We start from the raw sequence: 18,136 nt of genomic DNA on the forward strand, positions 1-18,136 counted from the left end.
CGCGAGAGCAGGAGTGCCTTTGAGTGAAATAATGAGAGCAGCGGATTGGGCGAGCGATCGTACATTTAAAGAGTTTTACTTTAAGCCAGCAGAGGGTTTGGCTAGTACGGTCTTGGGGAAGCTTTGAACAAGCATAATGCTCGCCTCCTGTCTTGTCATAGAATGTAGATTACCCCTGCTATCTGCGCAGGGAGTATTAATTCTATTAAAGACTAAGGAGGCGAGCATTAAATTCCCGCCCGATTGATGTACTGTATAAAATGTTGAGAAATTTATATGTGAGAGTACAGTACATACGCACCACCCTAAGATTTATGATTGTGTCTTCATAGGGGAAGAGCAGAAGAATAACTGAAGACAGGATTGTAGAAAAGACCATCAGGAGGCCGGGAGCGCACCGGCAGTTGAGTTAGAGTTCTGAAGATTCTTCGCACCGTTGACGAGGATCAGTTAATGGACAGGATTGAATATCAGAGCGAGTAAAAGCAGAGGAGGAGCCTAAGTACAGGAAGGAGATCAGGACTGGTGGAATGAGCACGGACTACAGAGACTCATGGGGGTTGTAGTTAAAAAAAAAAAAAAAAAAAAGAAAATGGAAAAGTTTGTTGGGTATTTTCCATGGTTTTATATATGTTGTTGAACTGCTGAGGAGTAGTGGAGTAGTAATAAAAGAAGATGAAGCATAATGCTCGCCTCCTTAGTCTTTAATAGAATTAATACTCCCTGCGCAGATAGCAGGGGTAATCTACATTGTATTATGTTACTATGACTTTTGTCACAATTGCCTTTGGTGTTTGTTTAGCAATTTGGTGAGCTCCTCCTGTCTCACAGTATCGGCTATGGCCCTCCATAGAGTTGATGGGGGGTTTTCACTGTGTTAGGTAAAGTGGGATCTATGTTGGCTACAGTCTAGCCTGGGTGTTATTGGGTGCATTGTGTAATATGCCATTTTGCTGACTGCAGTGTCGCTATGGTTATTATGTGAACACATTTTGAATGAGCGTGTATGAAGCAAAGATATTGCACACACCAGAGTGCCTAGCCAAGACACATGGGGCCTCATTACGACCCTGGCGGAAATGGAAAAATGATGGCGGAAATGCAATACCGCCATCGAACACCGCTCGTTGCGATTATGACCCGTCACCGTAAAGTACGATGCCATTAGCGACACCGCAGTGAACGGCAACGCTAACTGCACCAAGTACGCGCACGCGCGCCTTGCAAAACCGGAATCACCGCCATGGCGCAACGGTACGCGAATTCTGACCCTAGCGGACATGTACTGAACGCCATCAAGCACGTCGTAAAGTACCATTCCGCCATGGCGAGAAATACGGCATCGTGAACCAACCGTAAATGGCCCACTGAGTGCCTGTACTCCACTCCCTGGCCACATTGCACAACTCCTGGCAGGCGCAATGCACTCACACTATGCAACCAGTGAAATCTACAATTCACCCATGCATGCCAACGTAGAAATGCATGCAGGGGCTCAAAGCGCCCCGTGAGTGGGCATCCATGTACGGCATGTCACCATAGCCGTACTGATGCAGCACAGGCATGTGAAGGTACAATACATCAAAATGAAAATCAAGAACACATGACACAAAACAACAGTAGTCCCCCATCGCTTGCCACCAGCGCAAGGCAACATCCAAAACAGCATCCTGAGGGGGATTGCACCAGCCCTGTACTCTTGCCAGTAAACAAACCAACCATCAGCAGAAGCATGTACCACACAAGTTGGCAGAGTGACTGAGCAGCCAGGCTCATCCCAAGAGGGGCCGATGGGAGCTGCAGGGCACAGATGGCATGAATACAGAAGCTATTCCAATGGACATGACCCCAGTCCCCCTCCAACAAACGCACGCAAACACAGGCACCTGTGACCAGCCACATTCTGAACATCCCATCATTCCACCAATCGACCTGGCTGACAGGCACCAGTCGGCCAAAAGCCAATCCCCCGCCCCTGAACAGCACATCATGTAAACAGTCACAATGGCAGCCCCTATCCGTGACCATACTGTGCTACGTAGGCAAACGCGGCCAGTACTGTACCACACAACTCAACTCAGAAGGCGGAACACAATGCAGATCATCTCGCAATACATACCGCCACAAATCGAAAATCGCCACATCACCTGCAAAGAATAACGCAACACGACAAATATCGGAATACAATTTAAATGCACATCCAAATGACAAAGGCCCCACAGCAATTTGCAAAATAACACCAAAACATCCATCATCACCGAGGGCTGCATCTGCAATAATTGACCAGCTTCCACTTGTGTGACGCCCTGTACCATCATGGCACACAGGGCCTACATCAACGTTCCAAAAGGCAACATGGAAGCGGCAAGAACCGCAGGTCCGTCCCATGAGGCAGGCACTAGTCGAGCTGAAAGGCCGAAATGTTGCACCTAGCCACCAGTACAGCGTAAGGGCATGTGGCCCATTGGCGATCGTCCCATAAGATCGAAATGGTGCTCCACTGATTCACCCGAAGCTGCAGGTGTCGAGAGTAAAACCCATCTGGAGGAGTGGCGTAGAGATGGCATCTGCAATAGGGCAGGAGATACCTGTCACCCAAATGAAACACAAATTAACCGATTGCATTACGGGACTCATGATGCATTACAATCTTCATTCAACACACCAAATCCACACCCATATGCATGCTAGCCCACTCCAAAGGAATATACAGACCCCTAAATCAGTATCGAATCATAACGAAATCAATCGAGGTAAATACACCATTGGCAACGTCGGTTACTGTGCATGCGTCCGTCAAGATAGAACCCATGACATGGGATTAGTAACGTGCCTAGACACAAGTGTATGAAGGCGCGTCGAGACAGGGAGGATCCGACAAGGGCAGATAGACGTAAGTCCCACTATGGCAGCCTTGCATCACATAGCGCAGGGGAAGGGGAGTGATTCAAAAAACCCATGTACATGGCAGACCCTAAACGGAATCATCTGTCCATGCATCCATTCATCATTCCCTCATCCCGCAATGAAAACGCATGAATATTCACTCACATAATATGTGAAACTTCCATCGCGTCTGTGCGTAATGCAGTCTGCAAAAACCACTGTGCTCCTGGCCGGATCTGTAGTGTAGTGAAGCAAGATGGATTTGGGAACGTCCTGCCTTATCGTCCACTACGCTATTGCGCATCCCATTCAATTCATATCATTCATTGCTTGCTCGTTATGGGCCATGTCCCAAGGACATTCTACAATAGAACGTTACATTTCCAGCCAGAACTGTGGGCGTATCCTCGCCGCTACTTCAAAACCAAAAATGCTGGCCTTCGAATTCCTCACTTGCAACATTACGTCGAAAAGGCTTCTGTGAACGCTTGCATTCACAATTACATCAATGTAGTGCGGCTGTGTGTCATAATGCTAACTGGCTGCAATCACAAATGGGACGCCACGCCCGTCGGTGAAGTACGTTACTGTGCTGCATGAGGGTCGGCCATCGATCGAGCCCTACATACCACTGACTCTTCACAGGTATGTAAGCGGCTGCAATCATAGCATGTGTAACAATGGGAGCATAGCATGAAAATCAGTCAAAGTACATCACACTGCCATCGGGATTTGATACATGATTCCAATCCCAAGATGCCATGCGGCCAAATGCAGCCTTACGTGCGGGACGTGCTCGGCCAGAAGGGATTGCATCTGCCACAGATTCATTCAATCAGCACAGGTGGAGGCCATACAGGCCGACAGCACATATATAGCAGACCCAAACCCCTCCCACAACCACTCCCACTCCAAAATGCTACCGGCAGGACTAGCGATGTTGGGCCTGGGGGACCAGATAGCACTGCAAGTGCTACAACTACAAGAAGACGACGAACAACAACAGGTACAACAACCGGGCGCACAGGGGAGACGGAGGAGAAGGAGGAGGAGGAGGGCAAGGCAGGGTCAGCAAGGCCCACAAGCACTGCCACTACCACCACGCAGGCGGCCCGCAATCCCACGCCTCCGAGCTGATCCGTTCAACCTCACTGCTGAGCAGATCCACACCCTCTACCGTTTGGACCGGGACACCATAATCGCCATTGTGGACATGACACATGCTGACCTCGTGAGCATGATAGATAGCCCAACCGCCATCCCACCCCTACTGAAGGTGGTGTCTGTACTCCACTTCCTGGCCACAGGCACCTACCAGCACACAGTGGGACAGTTGCATGGCATTTCACAGCCACTGTTCTCACGGACACTCTTCCAAGTGCACGATGCCCTCCTGAAGCACGCCGACGACCACATCACACTACCACGCACGTACCAGGAGATTACCAACGCAAAAGTGGGATTCCATGCACTTGGCGGCATCCCGGGTTGCATTGGTGCCATCGACTGCACCCATGTTGAATTGGTTGTCCCACATGCCATGGAGGTCCAGTACCGCAACCGGAAACAATTTCATTCAATCAATGTGCAAATGGTGTGTGACTCCAACAAGATCTTTACGCATTGTTGTGCCAGATTTCCAGGATCTACCCATGATTCTATGGTCCTGAGGAACACAAGAATACCACGCTACATGGAGCGACACGCAGGGCACAGATCCTGGCTACTCGGTGAGTCTCATTCCATGCATGACATCGTGGCCCATTTGATGCGTCAATGACCTTGCAGGGGGGGGGGGGGCTACTTAGCACTATCATTCCACTGACACCCTTTATTCGTCTCATACAGGTGATGCCGGGTATCCACTGAAGAGATGGCTCCTTACACCAATCCGGAACCCACAGAACGAGCATGAGGAGGACTACAACCATGCCCACTCACGTACCCGTGTGGTCATTGAACAGGCATTCGGCCTACTGAAGGCTCGTTTCCGCAGCCTCAGCAGGTCTGGCGGGGCACTCATGTACAGCCATGAGAAGGTTTCTAAGATGGTCATGGCATGTGTCATGCTGCACAACATGTGCATACGTAGGAATGTGCCCATGCCCCCTGACGCTGTACTGCATGCACCTGAAGATGATGATGATGATGATGAGGGTGGGGATGTGGAGGCACCTCAAGGAGTCCATGAGGCACAGGATGCACGTGCAATCCGACAGAGCATCATAGATGCATGCTTCTAGCAACCACGCATGGTGCCTATTACACGGATAGGGGACCTGTGGCACTGTGTGTGTGTAGTACAGGCACATTGTGGACTGTACGCCTATGAAGGCCTCGTACGCAAATATCAATGTCCACACATGTCATTGGATGATAATGAGGTGCTGTATTGTTAATGTGATTTGATTTATACACCCTATGGACCCGCCACCCAGTGAAGCCCAACACACCCCCTCCACCCTACTACCTCCCCCCCCAACACCAGTGTCCAAATATGCATGCTGTCCGTGGGTAGACGCTATTGCAAGCCCCCTCTACGGGTATCAGGGGCACCCCTGCCCGTGGAGCGCAGGTTCCTGCCAGATCTGCGTTGGGGGCTGCCCTGGACGGAACTTGCCACGGATGATGTCTCTGCCTGCTCGCGTCCATGCATGTCTCTGAGGGTTTGTGAGAGCTCCGAGAGCACACGGCGCACAGCAGCAAGTTCAGCACAAACGTCTTTGGACGTCGCATGCAGTTCCCCCCTCAGGCTCTCGGTGCTTTTCTCCATTTGTGCTCTCAGGCTCTCGGTGCTTTTCTCCATTTGTGCTCTCAGGCTCTCGGTGCTTCTCTCCATTTCTCCCCTGAGGCTCTCACTACTTTTCTCTATTTGTGCCCTGAGTGTCTCGGTGGATGTTTCCATGGCTGCCCTGGAACCCCCGCATTCATTTGCATGGTCCTTGAGTAGCGTGGACACTTCCTGCTGTTGCTCGATCAGCAGGTCGAGGGACTGTTGCCTCTGCTGGGCCATGGACATTTGCGGTGGTGTGACAGGGGGGCTGCTCAACACATGTTGCCTTGGCACAGGACTTGTGGGGGTTGGCCAGTCGTCGTCTTCAGGGTGCCCCTGCGTGGTTTCGTCATGGTGTAGGGGATGGAACATGCAGGGGGATTGGGAAAGGTCATGGATGGTAACTACGTCGCCAGCACTGTTTTCCGTGTCGGAGCATGCTGGCATGACAGCTGTGTCACCTATGGTGCTGCTACCACCAGAGGCAGTGCCATCAGATACGTTCTTTGGGGGGACCTGTGGTGCTGGGGTTGTGGACTTGCTGGCTGCTGGGGTGCCTGTTGCAGTCCCCTCCAGTGTGCTGCCACTTGATTCCTGCTGCTGCCGTGTCTTGATCCTTGCACCTGAGGTGGAGGCTCTTGGGACGTTGGTCCTGGCCCTCTTTGCAGGCGTGCTGGTAGGGGTGTCCTGCAGCTCGTCGTTGGTATCGGACCCTGTGGTGGAGTAAAGAGGGGCGAGCGTTAGTTATGGGTCTGTCGGATTTGGAATGGCAACGTATCAAATGCATTGGGGTGGTACATGAGGCTGATTTGGGACTGGGCCTTGGAGGTGGTCTCATTTTCGTGTGGATTGAGGATGCATTCATTTGGCTGCCTGCAGTTAGGGGGTGCATGCTGCACATGTAGGGGTTGTTTATGGCATCTTGATTGATTTGTTTATTCATTCTGACTTTTAGAGGGCGCTGTCAGGGCAAAGTATGTATTGCACTATGGGGTCACATGGTACTGCACATGTTCGTGTTTTGTGGATTTCGCATTGTTTCTCTTGGCCAACCTACCTGATTCTCCGGATGTCGGCACTCCTTTCTCCATCCCTCCGACTCCCTCTATGCTCTCCATTCCTATGGTGGAGGCGCAGATATCCTCCCAGGGGGTCAACTTGATGGGCGACTCTGAACCCCCCCCGGTAGCTGTGGCGATGTTCCTGTTCGCAGAAAGTATGCTGCGTACGCGGATCCGCAGGTCGTCCCACCGCTTGCGACATTGCTGTGGCGTGCGGGGTGTTGTCCCCACCGCACTTACGCGCTGTGCCACCAGGGCCCATATGGCCTTCTTGTTGGCAAGGGCCGTCCTGGTCATTTGACTGGAGAAGACGACGGCGGCATTTTCCTGGAGGGTCTCGGTGAGCACGGTCAGTTCCTCTCGGGAGAAGTGTACCTGCCGCTTGCGATCACACGCTTTCTTGGCTACCTTTCCCATATTTATTTTTTTAACTGGGGTTGCTAACGGGTTGGGATGTGTGTCAGGGTCGGATTTTTAATGGTTGTGTTGGGATTCGGATTTTATAGTTGTGCGGCGTGCTGTTTCCCGTTCCGGCCACATGCTTTTACTTCCGTTTCCGTATATTTACGGTGCCCGTAATTTGCGGTGCCCGCTCGTTACGGTGACCGCTCATTACGGTGACCGCTAAGATGGGTGGCGGTATTGCACCTGGTGCAGCGTACGGCGGCGGTAAGGGCCGTTTTGGGGTCATTTCCGCCATCGCAGCCTTTCGGATTCCGCCATGGCGTAATGCTCGTGCCCGATGGGTCGTAATTAGCCGCACTTTGCTCCTTCGTGCAATGGCGGAAACGCTATTTACGCTGTTGCGGTCCGGTCAGTCACTTTCCGCCAGGGTCGTAATGAGGCCCATGGTTGCAAGGGTTTTTAGAAAGGGACCTGACCTAACTGCAGAACGTTTGGTGCTGAGAGTGTTGGTTCTGTCATGCACTGGGTGTAGTGTAAAAGTAAACGTTTTCTCTACAAAAAAAGTGAAAGGATGTTTTATATTTAGGTTTCAGTTTGGTGCTTCAATTGGATGTTGTTTGTCATGTTGAAGGTGCAATGAAAAAATGATTGTGAGGTAACAACATTAAAAGAAAAGAGAAAATCAATAAATCGAGGCAGCATGCAAGGCAACGTGCTGGGCCCTTGTTCAGATGGCATTAGTGGCCTGCCAGGTGGGGCCGATGAGAGGGGGAATGAGATGGAAAAGGTTGGATGGGAGAAGGGGGACGATAGGTGGTGAGTGGAGCAGGTCATCGGAAATAGCAGCACAAATGGAAGCGAAGTGGGGCATGGGGAAGAGGCAAGAGGCCTGTATAGACAAGTGCCAGAAAGAGAGGAGGCGAGAGGGAAAATGGCCATGGAACTTCGGGAGTGAGGGCTTGCTCTGGCAGATACAGGCAGCATTCACAGCACTAAGATTGGCACATAGTTCTAATACTACTTATACCACCTGGTGTCCATTTCAAAGTGCTGTTTGAAAAAAAAAAAGGTTACACCGTAAATAGTGTATATTGCAACATGTGTTTGCTCACCCCTGACATGTGTTAAGGCTGCACAAGGTACTCTGGCAGCACTGACTCAGTTCTTCAGCCCTCCCAGGTTGATTCATTGAGTACCATTAAAAGCACTAATAAAAACACCTATTGTTCAGGGTGCAGAAGAATCACGAATAGGGTGCTTTATAAAACCTTGACACGATTGCTGTGTTCATATGTGTGCACTAACTCGGATGTCTCCTTCTGCCACTATGGGGCACGTGTCTTGTGTGTGATGGCATAAATGCCTTTTTGATAACTGAAGACACAAGGGGAGCAAGTGGAATCCCAGGGAGTAGGTGGGCGTTGACCAATTGTTTTAACTAAATTGAAAAGATATCTTAACGGACAAATGAATTGACCAAACTGCCGAATTACGAGTTTGACAACAATTCAAAACGACTCTCATAATGGCAAAAATGCAATAAAAGTTAACTAGGTAGGCAAATGATAAGATGAAATAGGGTAATTGTTGTGGATAAAGCTTATTTTCATTCAGAGAATAAGGGGAAGGCAAAGTTACAATTAATCCAATTAAGGGGGCAGGACAGAATGAGAGTGAAGCAATTAGTATTAGCATCAGAGAAACAGGAAGAGGAAATTGACATATAGAGGGGTTCATATGAATTGAATCATTCAGAATAAAAGATGAGTGATGGAAAACTTTTTCCTGTAAAAGTTAAAAACAAAGAGAAAGAGGAAGACAGAGGGGTAAAATATATAGGGACAAAATCAGTTCAACGAAATACAGCTGTGGTTAATCTTGAAGGTAGGATGTGCGTCTATAGCTTAAACGGGGAGACGTGTGCTCATGAAATGTGTTTGCATATGCATGAATAGTGAAGAGTCATATAACTGGAGCGCATGGAACTTGCAACTTGTTCAAGAGAAATTCAATGGGCATCTTACCCTGAAGTGCGATGATTTTGTTTGTCCGAAGAACTAGGAAGTGTGACAAATGGTTGTGCAATTTCGTAATGAAACATCAATGAGTTTGCACAAGTTGTTGAGTGTGTGTGTGTGTTGAATAGCGTGACCCACATTATGAGGTAGGCAGTAATGCAGAAAGAAGACAATATCTTAGAATACTTTCTACGTTTGCCACCCACCTGATTATGGATCATACAGTATTGATATGGATATTGATATTTTATTTGTATCGCGCTCATACACAAGTGTTTCAGAGCACAACGAGGCAATGGAGGGGAACAAGGGAGAACAACACAACGATCTTACTGCGTATTCACAACATGTATTATTCCAATGAATACTGCCTGATCATGAGGTCAATCAAATCATGAAAAATCCTCAAGTGTTAACCTCAACCTCTCTGATGTCCACCTGACCATCCCTTTAACAATGTAATTAACAAAACTGTAAGTACTAACCCTTTTGTGGATTATTAAGAATGATAGAGTAGAAGTATGGTCTGCTCCTGCAAATATGAAATTTCGATACTCAAAATGAGATGGAAATTGATTTTTTTTTAAATGACAAATATTGCATGCACTATTACAGGAAATGTTGCTGCTCGACCCCGTAATCAGTTCGATTTCCCAGATTATGGCGCATAGTAACAATGATTACGGCATGCAGTAATCATGTCTAGAAATCTGAAAACCCTACAAACATGGCCCTTTTTCCAATTCGGGAAACCATTTTGGATACACAAAACACTTTGATGGGGGGTGAGAAAATGGATGCTAGGAATCTCTCTATATTACTAGCATCCATTTTCTCACCCCATGTAAGTGTGAAGTTTACCTGGTTGCTCAAAAGAGACATTTATGGACATCTCTAACATATACCTAGTCCTATTTACGTTTCCACAATGGCTGTGTGTAATTTCAATTCCCAAATTGGAAAATTCCTTGAACAGACAGGAACGCGGTTGTGATGAAGTCCCATTTTTCTGATAAGAGGATGGGACTAGGTTAGCACTGGGAACCAGCAACTGCCACCAACACATTGAATTAGGCCTCAGATGAGGTAAGTAGAGGGTATTATGCTGAGAGGAGCTTGTTAGTTGCATGGATCTACCATTTTCTCATGTGCCGCCCCTCTCTCACATCAGAATGTCAGATCGATTGGACATTTGCCAATTGTTGCAGCTAGCCCATCCCTCTTAAAGTCCCTGTTGAAGAAAGTGTACAAGTAATGGAGCCGCTGTAGGCTGCAGTTTAGACTAAGAAGCGTAGCTGCTTTTCAGAAAATGTAAGCCATCCTTTGTGCCTGACCAGGGGACTGCTACTACGAGTCCCTGCAGACAGACAACGCAAAGCTCCCTACTGGGTTTCAGAGAGGAGAACTATTACAGCAGAACCCACTTACCCAGGCATTCATGAGCCTGAACAGCTGCAGAAATCAGCGGGAACCAGCATAGAGCACACAAACATTACCCTTTTAACTGCATCTCTACAAGGATTGATAACCCAGTGAAACAAATGTGCTAGTTCCACTCGGCAAAGTGAATACAAAATAATAGCAGACCACATTGATAAACGCTCATCCCGCAGAGCCAAAATGGACGCAGAATACATACTGGAAGAGCTGTGGAGTTAGTTCTGCGAGAAGTGGTCCTATTGCCAGCCCATGTATACAGGATGGTCATCCAATGTCAATCCCACAATCACCTACCATGAGGATGAATCAACCAATGTATTTATGTATTTAATTGTTTTTATATAACAATACCGCGCCTGATCGAGGATTCGAAACTCTGTTGCTCTGTGTGATCTTGCTTTCAAGAACAGGCTTTGCCCCTGTGCTATCCTCCTATACAAGATCTCAGCTTATTATGAGGTGTTGGAGTCAGTAGTTGAAGGTACAGGGAGTTGGAAAGTGGGTGGTGGTTCAAGAGGAAGAGGAGATACATCATCAATCAAAGGTGATGGGGGAACAACTGAGGAACAGTAGGTGGTAGAGAACACCTGCAGTACAGAGGAGAAGAGAGAAAACCTGCAGTGAATAGGTACAAGGTGACCGGAGGGGGAAGCAAAAAGGGAGGAGGTGGAAAACACAGTCAATGGGGTGGAGGGTGAAAAGAACAATGGAGAGGTGGTGTTATGAAAGTTAAAGTGGAAGAGATGATGAGAGCCATGGTAACCAGTGGGAAAGGAGAGACATAGAGAGGAAGAATGCTAGAAGAGGAGGAAAAAAGGAGCAGGATTTTGTGAATCGTAAAAGTGCAAAGGAGGGAAGATAAGGTAGAGAAGGGAAAGAGGAAACGTGAGTTAATCTAGAAGGAAGAGGAGCTAACGCCTAATGCAAGAGGTATGAATCTGCCAGAGACATCAAGGCACAGGAGACAGATCAAACTGTGGCAAGATCTCACAATCCCAGCGCCCCCACAATCTTGGCTACGATCACAAGGACTCTAAAGGCTGGCCCACATCCAAAAGACCCTGGACATGAGAGGTGGTGGTGATGTATATATAGAGGGGGATGACATTATAAACGTTCAACAAGAGGCACGTTTTCATCTAGAAGGAGCCAAGAAGGAAGTGTCAGGCGACCCCAGAGACTGTAAGTAACTTTTATGATAACCAGCTGGTAGATCCTAAGGGACAAATGGACGGACCTGTGAACTATGCTCCTCTGAAACGTTTGACGTGCTCACCATGACTTCCCCGTAACATTGTTTTGTGTTGCCCCCTAATCCCTTAGGAATTGTGTGTCTTGCAAAAAAGACCGTACAGCCTTATAAACTGGCCTCTGAGCTATCTGTTGAGCCCCTGACCATGACAAGGTCCCAGGTCTTACCTGCTCAAGCAAGAGTGAGGGAGGTCCTTTTTTGTATTTGGTTACTGATAGGAGTAGAGTGCCCTAGCTTTTCACATCTTTTATGTTTCCTCAACCAGATCAGCTGGTGGATTACTTTCTAAAAGGCAGGTTGGTGCTTCTCTGTGTGGGCACGTCTCCATTGTGTTTGTCTCTGTGCAATGTTTGCTATTTTTTAGCCTGATGTTCCAAAGGTGCTCGTTAATGTGAAACGTTTTTGAGTGGTGATTTAACATTGTTTAGTAATTGCTATGTGTGTTTTGTTTGGTTTGATTATTTTTGTGTATAAACTTTACTTATTCCACAGCAGTTTGAAGTCTCTTAAAGCTCCTTGACTCTAGATCGTAAGGTGTTCCATGGGTTGTTTGCTTATTAGAAGCCTCAGAGGAGGTTTGTAACCCACAGGCACCCATTATTCTGGCAGTCCTTCATAAGTGTTTAAACATGAATTGGTATATTCAGGAGACTGTTTTGAGATGGGAAAGGTGGCTTGTGATACAATATTTTCAGCACTATTAACATTGTTTAGTCATTACTAAAGGAGCTTCAGGACGAGTGCGACTGACACATGGAATGTACTGGCCATCAATGGCAAAGCAAACGTGAGTGCTATTACGTAGATAAACCAACATACTTAGGTGCTGCCTGTCTAGTTATATTTTCTTGCTTTGGTGTTGTATTTTTACTGGGTATCCAGTGTAAAGCAAACCTGATGAGTGATATTAAAAAACTAGACTGGCATACTTGTGTGCAGCCAATTGAGTTACACTTTCAATTTATGGCTTTGTATCTTTTGTATTTTTTTTACTGGGATTCAAAGATAAAGCAAACACGTTGAGTGCTATTACATAGCTACACTGGAATACTTGGGTGCAGCCAGTTCAGTGTAGCGATAGGTATGTACTATCAACACATCAAACGTAACAGGAAGTATAGGCTTCAAGAACTTTACCCACATGAGAAGCTCTGACAAGCTGACCAAGGGGGCAGATGAGCGAAGAGCTCGAGAAGAGAGAGTTGAAGGTATTGAGGCCCCAGAAGGCCTTGTGGACAATGCAGAGGGGTTTGAACTTAATCCTGCCCACCAGTGGGAGCCAGTGCAGAGATTTCAGTCCTGGAGAGATACGATCCCTGGGCTTGTGGCCAAGGACAAGTCTCGCAGTCCTGTTTTGGATGAGTTGCATAGGGCGGAGAGTAGAGGCAGGCAGATTTAGAAAGAGGCTGTTGCAGTAGTCCCACCTAGAGAGAACAGAGTTCTGGGGACAGTGAGCTTTTGTGGGAAGGAGAGGAAAGGAACAATACCTCTCAGGAGGTGAAGCTGGTAGTGTGACTTCTTAGAGACATCAGAGATGTAAGGTGACAAGGAAACTGGAGTCGAAGATGACCCAGAGGTTTTTAGCCTCACAGGTGGGAGCAGGAAGAGGGCCAAGAGATGCCATAAGAGAGTGACAGGAAAGGAAGGAGCAGATGTGCCAATGAGGAGAATCTCTGTCATACTGGCATTAAGACAGAGATCGTTGGCGGCACACCACTCCTGGATAGCAGACAGTCAGAGATGAGAGAAGGAAAGAGGTGGCGGAAGGGAACCTGAAAATTAGTTGAGTGTCATCCGCATAGCACTGAAAGTTGGGGCAGAGAGTGGCAATGCAGTGGGCAAGAAGTGCCAGGTATTGGTTGAACTGCGGCGGAAAGAGGTTAGACCCCTGGGGAACACCACAGATAGAGATAGAGATAGAGGAGAGGAAGGACCTAAGTTGGACCTGGGAGGATCGATCAAAGAGGAAAGAAGTCAGCCAAGCAAGGGCCTGATCGGTGATACCGAGGTTATCACAGAGACAGTTGAGCAGGATGGATGGTTGACCGTGTCAAAGGCAGAAGAGAGATCAAGTAAAATGAGGACACAGGAGGTGTTGGAATCAAGGTTGGAGAGCAGGTCTTCACAAGGTTCAGGAGAGCAGTTTCCCTGCTTCTGGCAGCTCTGAAGCCAGACTGATGGTCATGGAGCCAACCAGCAGATTCAGTGTGAAGATTAAGCTGGGTGATGGCCAGCTTTTCCAGGAGTTTGCCCAGGAAATTAGTCATGGAGATTGTGTGATAGTTAGCTGGACAGGAAGGGTCGGCAGAGGGTTTCTTAAGAAGAGGGTGTGCAAGGGAGTGCTTCAGGAAGGAAGGGAAGACACCAGTGCTGATGGAGTGGTTGCAGAAGTCATCCAGAGCAGGAGCCAGGTTGTCAATGTGGTCCTTGACGATTTTGGAGGAACAGAAGGGAGCCTGTTTTGACAAGACTTTCATAGATCAGACTTGCCTAGAAATCTCATCTGGAGTGAACAGTGGAAAGGCAGAAAAGGAGGGAGGAGAGGTGGCCAAAGAAGGGCCAGGGGAAGAGCAGGGAGTGGAGGGAGGAGGGGAAGAAGAGAGAGAGGACAGGATGTCCTGAGTTTTAGATAAGAAATGAGAAGCCAAGGCTGTGCAGAGTGCCTGGGAGGGGACAGGAGATGTAGAGACTGCAGCAGGATTGGTCAGCTCCTTGCATATTTTAAAGAGTTTGGCCGTGTTGTTAGATGCCGCAGAGATGCGGGCTTGGATGTGGGCTCTCTTCTTGGTGAAGACAGAGAGCCGGTATTGTCTTTGGAGCAGGATGTACCAGAAGCACGCCATTTCCTCTCAGCCACCCTGCACTTGCACTTAAGGGTAAAGAGGTTGGAGTCGTACCAAGAGTTGCACTTGGCTTTGGGCTTCAAGCGGATCCTCATGACAGGGGCAAGAACATCGAGAGTATCAGATATAGCAGAGTGGAGCATGGAAAGGGCTGTGTCAGGGTGTGAGTCATCCTGGGGGGCGTGAGAAAGTGGCAGCGAAAGCCTCAACTGACACACGCTTCATGGGTCGTATAACTGAGAAGGTAGGTGCAATGCTGGAGTTGGCTTGGCCAGAGGGATAGAGAGGGTGAGCTGGGAGGAAAGGAGAAAGTGATCACGCCAGGAGAGAGGAGTGGTGAGTGGGGTCAAAAGGGGAAGGTCTGAAGAGATCAGAACATCCAGAGTGTGTCCTGCAGAGTGAGTTGGGCCAGAGGGGAGAGTAGAGAGTGAGACAGAGTCACATAGGTCACAAAAGAGTCCAGAGGAAGGAAAGGAAGCATCCAGGTGGATGTTGAAGTCTCCAAGAAGGAGGAGTTGAGTGGTCAAGACCAGGAGGGAAGAGGAGAAGTCGGCCCACTCAGAGAGGAAGGCAGAGTTCTGACCGGGTGGCCGATAGATGCTAACTACAGTAAGGGAGTGGCCAGGCGAGAGAGAGAGTCTACAGACCAGGCATTCGAAAGTTGAGTAGCCCTTGGTAAGAATGACAGAGGCAGGAATCCACTCAGGGAAGATCAAGGCTACACCCCCTCCGCAAAGGTTGGATCTGGGTGTGGAGAGGATCTTGTAGCCATCTGGGAGGGGAGTGTCAAAGCTTGTGACAGAGCTGGCTGTGAACCATGTCTCGCAAGCCTGAGGACATCGAGGTCAAGTTCCTCCAGGAGGCGGCAGATGTCAGAGAAGGGTTTGACAGCTGAGCGAAAATGTAGAGTGGCAATATGGAGAAGGTTGCCATCCTTGAAAGATTTCTGGGGAGGGGTACAGATCAGAGGTACGCCCTGCAGAGGTGTAATCAAACAGCCAAGTTTTAAGGGCTTTCCAGAAGGACCAGTAGGATTCCTCTGCTCTTAGGGTATGAGGTAGGGAGTTCCATTGCTTGGCTGCAATGACTGGGAAACTAGTCCCACCTGCACCCTGAGTGTAGGGGGTTCTGGTGGGCCTGTCAGAATGGGTCTAGGTAATTCTTTGAACCAGATACGGTGGGGCAGATTTGGAGATACATCTATGGGTCATGGTGAGTGTTTTGAAGGTGATTCTTTCGTGGATATAGAGCCAGTGGACTGATCTATGGGAAACTGATATGTGTTCAGATCTAGGGAGATTTTAAGCAGCTCATATGGCATTTTTCTGGATGGTCTGTAGTTTTTGTATGTTATGTGCAGAGATGTCAGAGAACAGGGCATTGGAGTAGTCGAACCTTCCGCCCACAACTGCACGGGCAATAGTTAGGCAGCTGTCTGTGGAAATGAAGGATCAGGCAGCGTTGAAGAGGTTGGTAGAGTAGGCAGCTGATGATGATATAGCAGTGACTTGAGGGGTTAGGGAGAGGAAAGTGTCTAGATACACTCCAAGGGTTTTGACAGCTGGTGAGACTGGGATCAGAGTGCCATCAATCTAGAAGGCTGAGTACTCAGGGTGTAGTTTTTTAGCACAGCTCGGTGCACAACGATGAGAAGTTTTGCCATCCATGATTTGATGGTGGAGTATGTTGAGTTTAGGGTGGTGGCATCGTTGGTGTAGGAACCATTGAGTGGAAGGAGCATTTGCATGTCATCCACGTAATTAGTGTGTGCTATGCCTAGGGAGTACAGGAGGTCAAAGAGTGGATTTGTAAATATATTGTAGAGAGTTGGCTAGATACAGGACCCTTGGTGTACACCATAATTGATGGGAGAGGGTGCAACACTGGCATTCTCAGAGATTACTTTCAGTACTCTTCCCATGAGGAAGGTGGTGATCCAGGATGCTGCTACAGGGAAAAAGGAGGCTGCAGAGGTGAGGTGGTGGCATAAGATGTTGAGATTGACTAGGTGGGGGCGCTGTTGAGCGCCGAACAAGATGGCCGCCTGAACGCGTCTCTCCGTGGCTCGCAGATCCCACAATCCTTTTTTGGGTATTTTCCCGTTCTGGCACCTCGCCCTGGAGGGCACGACTCATCTTCTGAGGTGAACCAGCACCACTAGATCCCACTCCCGTCTGGATTGGAGTCGGGGATCCTGAGATTCGGGCGCCCCATCGCCCTTCCCCCAGCGTCAGCACGGTTTCGCGCCAATACCGGGCCTGGCCGCGGAAGACACATCTGCCTCCCTGAGCTCCTGAGGCTGCGACCCTCTCCGGAGAGGGCCTCCGTTATGCCCCGGGCCCCCCGGCCCTCATTGCCTGTTCCTGTCGGCCCCACCGTGCAGGGCCGTACCCCTCCAGGGCTGCAGACCCCTCGCTTGCCCCGGGGCCGCCCCCTTTCGTTGCAGGGGTGTTGCGGCTGTGCCGCTGCCGCTGGACTGTCAGCCCCCCCCTGCACACCATGATCTGCCGACCGCTCTGGGGGGGGCTCAGTGATGTGATCCGCAGTCCCGGCACCCATCGCCTGCTTCCACCTGGGCCCATCCTATGTGAGCTGACCCCCTGGAGCCGCGGCCCTGCGCTGACCCCTGGACTTCTCCGGCTGCTGCAGGGGTGTCGCTGCTGCTTGGCGGCTTGTGCCTCCCGAGGGGACTCCCTCGGCGCTGCCGTGGCCTGGCCTCCTCTGATCTTGGGCCGCACCCTGCCGGTGGCCCCCCCGCGGCGTGCCCTTGATCGCCAGGTGTCGCGCCCCCCTGCGGGTTTCTGAGACAGAGCCGGAGGAGATAAAGGTACGTCAAGGGGGGGTGCTGCCACGCGCCCCCCAGCTCCACTCTGAGACTCTGTGGTAGCCACTGACACTGGCCCCTTCCTGTGCTGTCTGTGCCTGGGCCTTGTGCCCCCCTGCATCTTCACCGGACCTCCCTCCTGGAGGCACCCCAATCCTTGTTGACCGCCCGCCTCTCTGCACTGGGGGATCTCCTATCTCCTGGGGGGGCCCGGACGCTCCTGGAGCCACCACTTCCTGCGGGATCTGTTATTTACATGGGGCCTCACACCGCTGACTCTGGGACCGCGGACATCGCCGCCCCCGCCCCTTGGGTCTCCTGCATCTGTGCTCCCCTGGCATTTCTCCCCCGGCTCCCCCTGGACTTGCTAAACCTCCACATTCTGTTCTGGCAGCCGTATCATTTTATTTTCACTGACCCACTGACTCTGGTTTCTACGTGCTACCTCCTGTTTTCACACCATACCTTGCACACTGTCTCACGAGGTACAAGACCGAGTTCCCCTCCCTGGGCTGCTGGGGATCCCCCCTCTCTCCGCCTGTCCTCCGACGCCGCCGGGATGACCAAGGGGGGCACGAGGAAACAGAGCTCCATCAATATGTTTGCGAAGGCGGCGGTGCGATTGCCGGAGGAG

The sequence above is a fragment of the Ambystoma mexicanum genome, chromosome 12 (assembly GCF_040938575.1).
Source record: "Ambystoma mexicanum isolate Mex_15411 chromosome 12, UKY_AmexF1_1, whole genome shotgun sequence".
NCBI lineage: Eukaryota > Metazoa > Chordata > Amphibia > Caudata > Ambystomatidae > Ambystoma > Ambystoma mexicanum.